At 44.8% G+C, this 12538-nt stretch overlaps 1 protein-coding gene across 1 annotated transcript in view; it reads right to left on the bottom strand.

Annotated features, from left to right (window-relative positions):
• The window catches only part of LOC128697066 (uncharacterized), a 233916-nt gene that overhangs the window by 147031 nt on the left and 74347 nt on the right, over positions 1 to 12538 (bottom strand). The window lies entirely within an intron of this gene.

Below are 12538 nucleotides of genomic sequence, written 5' to 3'. Positions count from 1 at the left end.
ATGGAGCTGAAACTCAACCACGTTCACTTGAGCATTTATCGTAAAATTAAATTATTTAAGTTTGCTATAATTTTACTCATTTTCTATTAAAATTCTAAATTAAAGGAAACAATGATTTTAGGGGGGACAGCGTTAGAATTTTATGTGTGTGTGTGAGTGTGTGTGTGTACTCACCTATTTGTACTCACCTATTTGTGGTTGCAGGGGTCGATTCACAGCTCCTGGCCCCGCCTCATCGCTGATTGCTACTAGGTCCTCTCTCTCCCTGCCCCATGAGCTCTATCATACCTCGCCTTAAAACTATGTATGGTTCCCGCCTCCACTACGTCACTTTCTAGGCTATTCCACGGCCTGACTACTCTATGAGTGAAGAAATACTTCCTAACATCCCTTTGATTCATCTGAGTCTTCAACTTCCAATTGTGACCTCTTGTGTCTGTGTCCCTTCTCTGGAACATCCTGTCTTTGTCCACCTTGTCTATTCCGCGCAGTATTTTATATGTCGTTATCATGTCTCCCCTGACCCTCCTGTCCTCCAGTGTCGTCAGGCCGATTTCCCTCAACCTTTCTTCATAGGATAAGCCCCGTAGCTCTGGGACTAGTCTTGTTGCAAACCTTTGCACTTTCTCTAATTTCTTGACGTGCTTGACTAGGTGTGGTGTGGAAAATTTTTAATTTTCCGAAACTATAGTGCCTAATAGGTGTTTAATGTGTCGATATGAGTCAAAAATATATTTGACAATAGGATAGAACCAAGAGTTCCCTTTGCGCATGCGCGGATGTGCGGGGGGAGAGGTCGGCTCGGGCCATGGGGGAGGCAGGAGTGTTTTGAATATAGTGAGGAGGCTGGGAAAGCATGGAACCAGGAAATTGGCGTTCACAGCGGCCTAAGGATTAATATGGGCCTCACTTCATAATAGGAAGTGTCGTAACTGTTCCTGGTGAAGAGTGAGGGAACGTGATTTACGGGACCACCATAAAAAGGTGGTAAAATTAGTGAATAATGGTTCGACTGGGTGTGACTGGTGCGTGGCCATGGTGTGTGTCCAGGGGAAATACCCATGTGTTAATCCTCACTCATCGGCCTCAGATCTTAATGGAGTGACTTCTAATGTGTATAATAATTATGAGAAATTAAATCGTCTTGTGAATGGTAATGTAATCAGTGATAATAACATTAAGTTAAGAGAATGCGGGATGTGAAATAGATCGCCCTGCTCCGAGTGAACGCGTGATTCTCGTACCGAGGATAGTGAAGCTTTATGGAATCACGACTTCTAAACCGAGACAAACCGACGGATACCTCATCCTACTGGAATAAGAACCATGTCGGTGTAGCAGGACATCGAAATGAGATAGTGAATGGAGGGAATAAGGAGTATCAATCACCCACAGTTAAGTAACCCTTCTAGTTATAGCAGACTGATACTGGCCAGTTAGGTATGTTGTAATTGGATAGGTTATGGGTGATCCAGCTACATCAAGTGACCACCAGAGAATATCTGGTAAGTGGTGAAATTATGTACAAGTGTTTTCCTTGATGGATATATCCATGTGTAGCCTACCCCACCCCCCTTCATTCAGTTAAACTAATATAATCTATACAGTCCACAATTAATTAGTAGCACCATACTTGTGGGTGCTATCCAATCCATACTGGTCTCAGATAGATATGGATAAGACTGTGAGGTCGAAGGAACCACCTGCTGTGACCAGGGGTGGTTAAGTTTTCTCACATGTCTACACGGGGTGACTACGGTAAACAATATGGTTGTCTCCCAATGAGATTACTTGTATGTATATAATGTTGAGGTACATACAGGTAATCACCCCTATAAGATTTTCCATATGTGGATTCCAAACTGGTGCTGCATACTCCAGTATGGGCCTGACGTAAATGGTATACAGAGTCTTAAACGAATCCTTACTGAGGTATAGGAACGCTATCCATAGGTTTGCCAGGCGCCCGTATGCTGCAGCAGTTATCTGATTGATGTGCACCTCAGGAGATATGCTCAGTGTTATACTCACCCCCAGATCTTTTTCCTTGAGTGAGGTTTGCAGTCTTAGGCCATCTAAACTATATTGTGTCTGCGGTCTTCTTTGCCCTTCCCCAATCTTCATGACTTTGCATTTGGCAGGGTTAAATTCAAGGAGCCAGTTGCTGGACCAGGCTTGTAGCCTGTCCAGGTCTCTTTGTAGTCCTGCCTGATCCTCATCCGATTTGATTCTTCTCATTAACTTCGCATCATCTGCAAACAAGGACACTTCTGAGTCTATCCTTTCCGTTATGTCATTCACATATACCAAGAACAGAACAGGTCCTAGGACTGACCCCTGTCACAGGCGCCCACTCTGACACCTCGTCGCATACCATGACTCGTTGTTGCCTCCCTGTCAGGTATTCTCTGATCCATTGCAGTGCCTTTCCTGTTATGTGTGCCTGATCCTCTAGCTTTTGCAGTAACCTCTTGTGAGGAACTGTGTCAAAGGCCTTCTTGCAGTCCAAAAATATGCAGTCGATCCACCCCTCTCTCTCTTGTCTTACTTCTGTCACCTTGTCATAAAACTCTAGTAGGTTTGTGACACAGGATTTTCCTTCCCTGAAACCGTGCTGGTTGTCAATTATACACTTGTTTCTTTCCAGGTGCCCCACCACTCTCCTCCTGATGATCTTCTCCATGACCTTGCATACTATACACATTAGTGATACAAGTCTGTAGTTTAGTGCCTCATGTCTGTCTCCCTTTTTAAAAATTGGGACTACATTTGCCATTTTCCATACCTCAGGGAGTTGCCCAGTTTCAAATGATGTGTTGAAGATCTTTGTTAATGGCTCACACAATATCTCTGCTCCCTCTTTAAGGACCCATGGAGAGATGTTGTCTGGTCCCACCGCCTTTGAGGTGTCAAGTTCGCATAGCAGCTTCTTCACCTCCTCCTTGGTTTTATATACCTCATCCAGCACTTGCTGGTGTGCCCCCCTGTTCTGATTTCCTGGAGTCCTACTGGTTTCCACTGTAAATACCTCTTTAAATCTTGTGTTGAGCTCCTGACATACCTCTTTGTCGTTTCTTGTGAATTGCCCATCACCCTTCCTCAGTCTGATTACCTGGTCCTTGACTGTTGTTTTCCTCCTGATGTGGCTGTACAACAGATTCGGGTCAGTCTTTACTTTTGATGCTATGTCATTTTCATATTGTCTCTGAGCCTCCCTTCTTATCTGTGCGTATTCGTTTCTGGCTCTTCGGCTGATTTCTTTATTTTCCTGAGTTCTCTGTCTTCTGTACATTTTCCATTCTGTACATTTTGCCTCCCTACACCTTTGGGTGAACCAAGGACTCGTTCTGTTCTTCCCATTATTTCTGTTTCCCTTGGGAACAAACCTCTCTTCTGCCTCCTTGCATTTTGTTGCTACATAGTCCTTCATTTCTTGTACTGGTTTTCCTGTCAGTTCCCTCTCCCACTGAATGTCTTGAAGGAAGTTCCTCATGCCTGAGTAGTTCCCCCTTTTGTAGTTTGGTTTTTCCCACCCTATTCCTGCTACTCTCTCCACTTGGAGCTCAACTATGTAGTCGAAGCACAGAACCACATGATCACTAGCTCCCAGGGGCCTTTCATACATAATACCCTCGATGTCCGAACTACTCATGGTGAATACAAGGTCCAGCCTTGCTGGTTCATCCTCTCCTCTCTCTCTGGTAGTGTCTCTAACATGTTGATGCATGAGGTTTTCCAGTACCACATCCATCATCTTGGCTCTCCATGTTTCGGGACCCCCATGGGGCTCCAGGTTTTCCCAGTCAATCTCCTTGTGATTGAAATCACCCATAACTAGTAACTTTGCTCCCCCCATGTGTGCTCTCCTGGCCACCTCGGCTAGTGTGTCGATCATTGCTCTGTTGCTCTCATCATATTCTTCTCTTGGCCTCCTGCAGTTCTGTGGTGGGTTGTACATTACTGCAATTATCACCTTATGTCCCTCAGACAGGATTGTTCCTACTAAGTAGTCCCTTTCGCCCGTGCCATCCATTCCATCCATTTTCTCAAAACCCCACTGGTTTTTAATGAGCAGTGCAACTCCTCTTCCCCCTCTCCTCCCTCTGTCTTTCCTGAGGATTTGGTATCCGGATGGAAAGATTTAATCTGCTATTATTCTGGTGAGTTTTGTTTCTGTGAGTGCTATTATGTCTGGGGATGTCTCTTTGATTCTTTCGTGCCACTCCTCATACTTGTTTGTTATTCCATCTGCATTTGTATACCACACCTTCAACTTCTTTTCTAAGACTGTGGTCTGTGAGGTATATTGGGGTTGGGGAAGTGGGAGACCTGGTAAGGAACTATGGGTTGTTGCTGTGGGGGTGGAGTTTGTAATGTAGTGGGTGGGGGCATTGGATGTGGCATGGGTGTTTTGATTTAGAGTGTTTGGTTGCACTGGGGTTGACCTGGTTGGGAGGCTTCTATAGGAAGTTGTGAGGGAGGCTGTATTTGATCTTCTTCCTGGGTCTGGGATCTCCTGTCTGTCTTCTCCATCCCCTCTCTTTCCTCCTTTCGCCTTTGTACCATCTCTCTCAGTTTCTGCCTTTCTTCTTGTGTTCTGTCGCGGTCGAGATACACCTTCCTGTATGCCGGCATGTCCCTTAATCATGCTTTCTCCTGCAGGATCCTGGTCTGAGTCACTTCTGCCTTGAAGGTCACTTTCACTGCCGGGTTCTTTTTTTACAAACCCCCCTATTCTCCGAAAATTTTCCAGCTGGGTCATGTCATCTTCTCCTATTGCTTTCATGATGCTTTCAATTGCTTTTTTTCCCCTTGTTTTCTTGCTTCATATGTTTCCCCTTCAACTTCCTGGAGCCCATACACAAAGACTGACCTCAACCTTTCATTCTCCCACTGCATATCCCTGTGTATCCCCTTATTTAATTTTGTTTCCTCCACTGCAGCTTTCCTTTCTTCAGTTTCACTGGCTAATGTACTTGGGCTCAGTGGCCTGTCATTTTCCCTTCTCGGCTTTCCTTGGGCTCTGTTGTTGTCTGTTAGGGCCTCCACATAAGGCTTAGCTCTTTCATTTACTACAGTCTCCTCTGATAGAGCTTCCCCATGCAGTTGTGCCCCTTCTTTCCCTACAGTCCCCTTATTTGTGGCTGAGGTAGCAGTCTCTGTTGTCAATCCCAAAATGTTCTTTAGTTCTTTAGGCTGTTTCAGATTTTTCAGTTCCTCTTCTAAACTCTGTATCCTAGCCTCTGCTGCTTTGACATGCACCTCCCACTTCCTGCTTTCCATATATATCCTCTCTTCCATTCTCATGCTAAGTTCTTCTAGTTTCTTTTCCCATTCATGATCCCTTTTTATGAGTTTTGCTGCCCAATCTTCCTTTGCAGCTTCCTCCTCCTGTCCCTTGGTTTTTCTTGTTACTCTCTGACAACCCATTTTTGTTTTATCCTGATTGCCTCAGAGTGGGAAACCTATTAGTTCTGTATGTTAGGTTAGTAGTGTGTATGTCAGAGTGTGGGGGGGGGAGGTAGTGGAGGAACTGTGGCTATGTGGGAGAGGAGTGGAGAGGGGTGGGGTGGGGGAGGGTGAACGAGGGAGGGGAGGGATCAGGGGAAGAAGTGAGATGTCGGTGGTGAGGGGGGGGAGTGTATGTGTGAGTCTGGATATGTGTGTGTGTCTGTGTGTGTGTGTGTGTGTAATTTTGTGTGTAATTATGTGTGGGTTTATTATGTACTGAAAGGTAGGTGGCTTGTGCGTTGTAATGTAGAGTCTCAGTGGTCCTTCTCTGCCCACAACTTCTTGTGACCTGACCCCCAACCTCCTGGGGCTTGACCGGCACGTACTTACAGTGTGTATGTGTGTGTGTGTGTGTGTGTGTGTGTGTGTGTGTGTGTGTGTGTGTACTCACCTATTTGTACTCACCTATTTGTGGTTGCAGGGGTCGAGTCACAGCTCCTGGCCCCGCCTCTTCGCTGATTGCTACTAGGTCCTCTCTCTCCCTGCCCCATGAGCTCTATCATACCTCGCCTTAAAACTATGTATGGTTCCTGCCTCCACTACATCACTTTCTAGGCTATTCCATGGCCTGACTACTCTATGATTGAAGAAATACTTCCTAACATCCCTCTGATTCATCTGAGTCTTCAACTTCCAATTGTGACCTCTTGTGTCTGTGTCCCATGTGTGTGTGTGTGTGATAAGATAAGAGAGAGATAAGATTTCGTTCGGATTTTTAACCCCGGAGGGTTAGCCACCCAGGATAACCCAAGAAAGTCAGTGCGTCATCGAGGACTGTCTAACTTATTTCCATTGGGGTCCTTAATCTTGTCCCCCAGGATGCGACCCACACCAGTCGACTAACACCCAGGTACCTATTTGCTGTTAGGTGAACAGGACAACAGGTGTAAGGAAACGTGTCGAATGTTTCCACCCGCCGGGAATCGAACCCGGGCCCTCCGTGTGTGTGTGTATGTGTGTGTATGTGTGTACGTGTGTGTGTGTGTATGTGTATATATATATATATATATATATATATATATATATATATATATATATATATATATATATATATATATATATATATATATATATATATATATATATATATATATATATATATATATATATATATATATATATATATATATGTATATATATGGCCGATTCCCACCAAGGTAGGGTGGCCCGAAAAAGAAAAACTTTCACCATCATTCACTCCATCACTGTCTTGCCAGAAGGGTGCTTTACTCTACAGTTTTTAAACTGCAACATTAACACCCCTCCTTCAGAGTGCAGTAAGATCAAAACTACCAAGAGCAGCAGTCATTGCCCCCGCAAATAGTGTCTTGCTAGGAGCACCTCTGGGAAGCAATGCCATTGACACAATTCTCAGGAAGAAATTGGAAGAGTTAAGGAGAATGGAACAACAAATAGGCAATCTGGACACCCACGATGCCTTGTACCTTCTCACAAAGTGCTTGAGTCTGGCCAGGTTGACATTTCCTAAGATGTGCACCTTCATATGATAACCCTATACTGCACGAATATGACATCCTGAGGCAGATTTTTACGAAAGTACTTAACCTTACTCTAGAAGACGGGCAGTGGAACCAAGCTACATTTCCAGTCAGACTAGGAGGCGTTGATGTCCGCAAGTCATCACAGATTGCGCTACCTGCTTTTCTGTCCTCATGTATTGCATCCAGAGAGCTTGTAGCAGCGATTCTCCCTGAACATCTTAGGGATAAGATTGGAGTCCAGGACCAAAAGTTCATTGACGGAGCCATGATCTGGGATAATCTAACGGGCTCTGAAACCAGACCTGCTTCCCCCAACAACTACAAACAATCGCACTAGGATGGTCCAATAGTGGAAAATATAGACTCAACAATGCTTCAGAATGTGTCATGGAAGGATAGAGCCCTCCTCCTGGCAGTGAGAGCCCCTCATGCAGGGGATTTTCTGTTGGCTGTTCCCAACTCCTGCCTTGGCACACGCCTCGACCCACAGACCATCCACATCGGTGTTGCCCACTGACTTGCCGCCCCTATTCTCGCCGAACACAGGTGCATTTGTAGAAGTGAAGCAGCAGACCGACTTGGGTACCACGGTCTTGTGTGCCGCAATTCCGAGAGAAAGATTGCAAGACATGAGGAGGTTAATAACATTGTCAAGAGGAGCCTCACAACAGCCGGATGCCCAGCAGTAAGGGAGCCACCCCAGCTATGCAGATCTGATGGCAGCCAGAAGCGTCCAGATGGTATCACACTTCAAGCCTGGACAGATGGGAAGCAGGTGGTGTGGGACTACACATGCACATCTACCTTGGCTGATACCTACCTCCAATACACCAGAGAGGAAGAGGGGCAGCTGCCAGCTTCAGGGAGTCCCCTTTGAACAGCCACACTGAGCCGCTGGAACAGAAAACTAGCTGCCCTGGGAGCCCTAGTTACCCTGATGAGTCTTTTTCCCAGATCCTTAAGGAATTTAGATGCACTCTTTCCCCATGAGCCAAGGGTCTCTGAGCCTATGGGAACAAACATATAATGATGGCAAGTTCTCCATATTTTCTAGACTTTTGGGACTCCCTGAAGCTGGCAGCTGCCCCTCCTTCCTCCCTGGTGTATTGGAGGTAGGTATCAGCCAAGGTAGATGCGCATGTGTAGTCCCACACCACCTGCTTCCCATCTGTCCAGGCTTGAAGTGTGATACCATCTGGACGCTTCTGGCTGCCATCAGATCTGCATAGCTGGGGTGGCTCCCTTACTGCTGGGCATCCAGCTGTTGTGAGGCTCCTCTTGATAATGTTATTATCCTCCTCATGTCTTGCAATCTTTCCCTCGGATTTACGGCACACAAGTCCATGGTAGGTGCCACAAATACACCTGTGTTCGGCGAGAATATGGGCAGCAAGTCGAAGGGCAACACCGATGCGGATGGTCTGTGCGTCGAGGCGTGTGCCAAGGCAGGAGTTGGGAACAGCCAACAGAAAATCCCCTGCATGAGGGGCTCTCACTGCCAGGAGGCGGGCTCTATCCTTCCATGACACACTCTGAAGCATTGTTGAGGCTATATTTTCCACTATTGGACCATCCCAGTGCGATTGTTTGCAGTTGTTGGGGGGAGCAGGTCTGGTTTCAGAGCCCGTTAGATTATCCCAGATCATGGCTCCGTCAATGAACTTTTGGTCCTTGACTCCAATCTTGTCCCTAAGATGTTCAGGGAGAATCGCTGCTACAAGCTCTCTGGATGCAATTCATGAAGACAAAAAGCAGGTAGCGCAATCTGTGATGACCTGCGGACACCAATGCCTCCTAGTCTGACTGGAAGTGTAGCTTGGTTCCACTGTCCGTCTTCTAGAGTAAGGTTAAGTACTTTCGTAAAAATCTGCCTCAGAATACTGTCATATTCGTGCAGTATAGGGTTATCATATGAAGGTGCACATCTTAGGAAATATGTCAACCTGGGCAGACTCAAGCACTTTGTGAGAGGGTACAAGGCATCGTGGGTGTCCAGATTGCCTATTGCTCTGGATGACTACTGAGATATTAGATAAAAACTTTGGGGGCCCAGTCCCTGGACCCATTACGTACCTCTGTAATCTGTAAATACCTTTGTAACTTGTCATGATTGTGACTAGACCTACCTGGAGTTCATTACCTTTGTAACTTGTGACTTTATTACCTTTGTAAATTTTAAGTTCATTGCCTTTGTAACTTGCTCAGCTATCAAAACTTTGAGGCCCAGTCCCTGGACCCATTATGTACCTCTGTAATCTTTTGACTACCGCCCACAGGATGGGTATTGGGTGCATAAAGATATTAAACTAAGATATTAGATAATTCAGAGACCAGTTGCTAAAAAGATTTAAGGCAAACAGGCAGGATTTTGCAGCGTTAATGAATTCCAGAGATGGAAACAGATTACAGAAGCTCATAAAAGAATCAAAGGCAAGGCACTATTGCTCAGAAATCGAAGAGTACATGAATAACCCCAGGAAGCTCTGGCAACAACTAAAACAGCTGGGGCATAACCATAAACCCGTAGATAGATCTAACATAGTACTAAATATTGATAACGAGGTATGACACGAGACAACTAGTGGCGAATTATTTTAATTCATACTACACTTGTGTGGCATCAACACTAGTAAGTAAACTGCCAGTGGCATCAAATTCCTTTAACACAGACTCTGACAAATTTAAAACATATTACATTAATACGGGCGTCACCCCGAACAGTTGTCAACTGTATCTTATAACTTCGTACATAAAGAAGTAAGTAAACTAAACCCAACTAAGAACACCAGTCCTGATAACATCCCACTTAAGTTCCTTAAAGACGGCGCCTCTGAATTACCAGTTCCCATTGTGCAGGTAATAAATTTGTCCATAGCCACAGTTATTGTCCCGGAAGGATTCAAAAAGGCCAGAGTTACTCCTATCTTCAAGAAAAACAGTAGATCTGATGTCAGCAACTATAGGCCTGTTAGTATACTCAGTGTGATGTCCAACATTCAAGAGAAGGCAGTGTACTGTCAAGTAGTTAAGTATCTTAATGACAAAAACTTTGCCCATAGTTACCAGTCAGGTTTTAGGAGATCTCATTCAACCGTCACCCCTCTCATTAATTTGATGGTCTACCTGAGAACTGAAATGTCACTAGACTTGCAAAAGGCCTTTGATACAGTTAACCACAATATATTATGTAAGAAACTACAGGCTATCGGCATGAGTTCTGTAGACTGGTTTAAGTTTACCTACTTGAGCTACAGGAACCAAATTGGCAAGATCAACAACACAGAATCAGAACCCATCCGATAACATGTGGGGTTCATCAAGGTAGTATCCTGAGCCCTTCGCTATTTTTTGTGCTATGTGAATGACATGCCTATCAGTGTCAAATAAAGGTTTCTACTGTACGCAGATGATAATGTTTTGTTAATATCAGGTAAAGAAACACAAGACATTGCTATTGCACTATCACTAGAGCTAGAGTCCTGTAGCAAATGGTTGGTAGACAACAAATTATCACTACACCCGGGAACACGGAAAGCAAACTCTTTGGCACGAAATATAAATTGAAAAGGGTAAATAATTTTGATGTTCAGTGTAATGGGGAAACTATTATTACAGTAAATTCAGTGAAATATCTGGGAATCTCCTTTGACCCATGCATGTCAGGAGAACTGATAGGGAACAGTGTAGTAAAGAAAGCGAATGCCAGACTGAAGTTCCTCTACAGACAAGCACAGTGTCTACCTACTGAGGCTCACACGACCCTATGTCTAGCACTTATACAGTATATTATAGACCACTCTTGCGCTTCAGTGTATTCTGCGCTAACAAAAAAAAAAACTGAAAGATAGGGTATAAATCATCCAGAACATAATGGTGATATTCATCCTGGACGTTTGTCCAAGAGAACATGTAGACCAGAATGAATTACAACTGGATATGCTGAATGTTGAAGACAGAGTATATCATCTAAAGCTCAATTACGTTTATAAAATTGCTCATAAGCAGTATTCTCAATATCTCACCGCCAATTTTGTTAAGGCTGAGAACCAATGTAATTACAGAACCAGGGGAAGGGAGAACAACTTTGTAATACCTAGAGTCAGTGGTCAGGCTTCAAAGACATTTTTCTGTACTGCAATAAGAGTGGAATAGACTGCCTGCACATGTCAAGGCCTGTCATAACATGAGCCAGTTCAAGAAGACACCCAAAATGTACCTCGTGAATAAAGCTACAGAAAGGCAGGAGAGTGATTTCTTGTATGAAAATAATTAATTTTAGCCTCTCTCCTAGTATATCTTTTATGGTAATTACTTTTATATAGTTAAGATACTTACCTGTTTTAAATTTTTAAATGTAAATAATAAATATCACAAGGACCCCGATGGAAATAAGTCACTGTGTCTGACTTTTTTGGGTTATCCCAGGTTCTCTACACATATGTTGCTATGTATGATAATCTATGTAACTGTATTTATGTATACTTGAATAAACTTACTTACACTTTGCTCAGGATGCCACACACAGCAGTTAACTAACATCCAGGTACCTATTTACTGCTAGGTGAACAGTGACAGCAGCAGGTGTTAGGTGACTTGCCTATATGTCTCACCCTGGAGTATACCAGCATACATAAGGGGGATTACCAACAGACCCCTGGCTGTCTTCAAGAAGGCGCTGGACACGCACCTAAAGTCAGTACCTGACCAACCGGGCTGTGGTTCGTACGTCAGCTTGCGTGCGACCAGCAGTAACAGCCTGGTTGATCAGACTCTGATCCACCATGAGGCCTGGTCTCAGGCCGGGCCGCGGGGGCGTTGACACCTGAAACCCTCTCCAGGTAAACTCCAGGGTTTCGGGGGTCAACGCCCCCGCGGCCTGGTCTGTAACCAGACCTCATGGTGAATCAGGGCCTGATCAACCAGGTTGTTGTTGTTGGCCACACGCAACCCGACGTACGAACCAAGGCCCGGCTGGTTAGGTACTGACTTTAGGTGCTTGTCCAGTGCCTGCTTGAAGACAGCCAGGGGTCTATTTATAATCCCCCTTATGTATGCTGGAAGGCAGTTGAACAGTCTTGGGCCCCTGACACTTACTGTGTTGTCTCATCGTGCTAGTGGCACCCCGTCTTTTCATTGGGGGGATGTTGCATCGTCTGCCGAGTCTTTTGCTTTCATAGGGAGTGATTTTCGTGTGCAAGTTTGCTACTAATCCCTCTAGGATATTTTCAAGTGTATATATTCATGTATCTCTCCCTCCTGCGTTCCAGGGAATACAGGTTTAGGAACCTCAAGCGCTCCCAGTAATTGAGGTGTTTTATCTCCGTTATGCGCGCCGTGAAAGTTCTCTGTACATTTTCCAGGTCAGCAATTTCACCTGCCTTGAAAGGTGCTGTTAGTGTGCAGCAATATTCCAGCCTAGATAGAACAAGTGACCTGAAGAGTGAAAACTGTGACACATGTACAACATTTGGGTATATTTATTGTAGACGTTTCGCCCTCCAGTGGCTTTATCAGTACCGATTCTA

Source organism: Cherax quadricarinatus, chromosome 49 (assembly GCF_038502225.1).
Source record: "Cherax quadricarinatus isolate ZL_2023a chromosome 49, ASM3850222v1, whole genome shotgun sequence".
Classification (NCBI taxonomy): domain Eukaryota; kingdom Metazoa; phylum Arthropoda; class Malacostraca; order Decapoda; family Parastacidae; genus Cherax; species Cherax quadricarinatus.
The sequence above is the reverse complement of the archived record's forward strand: the minus strand, read 5'-3'. Positions and strand labels throughout refer to the sequence as shown.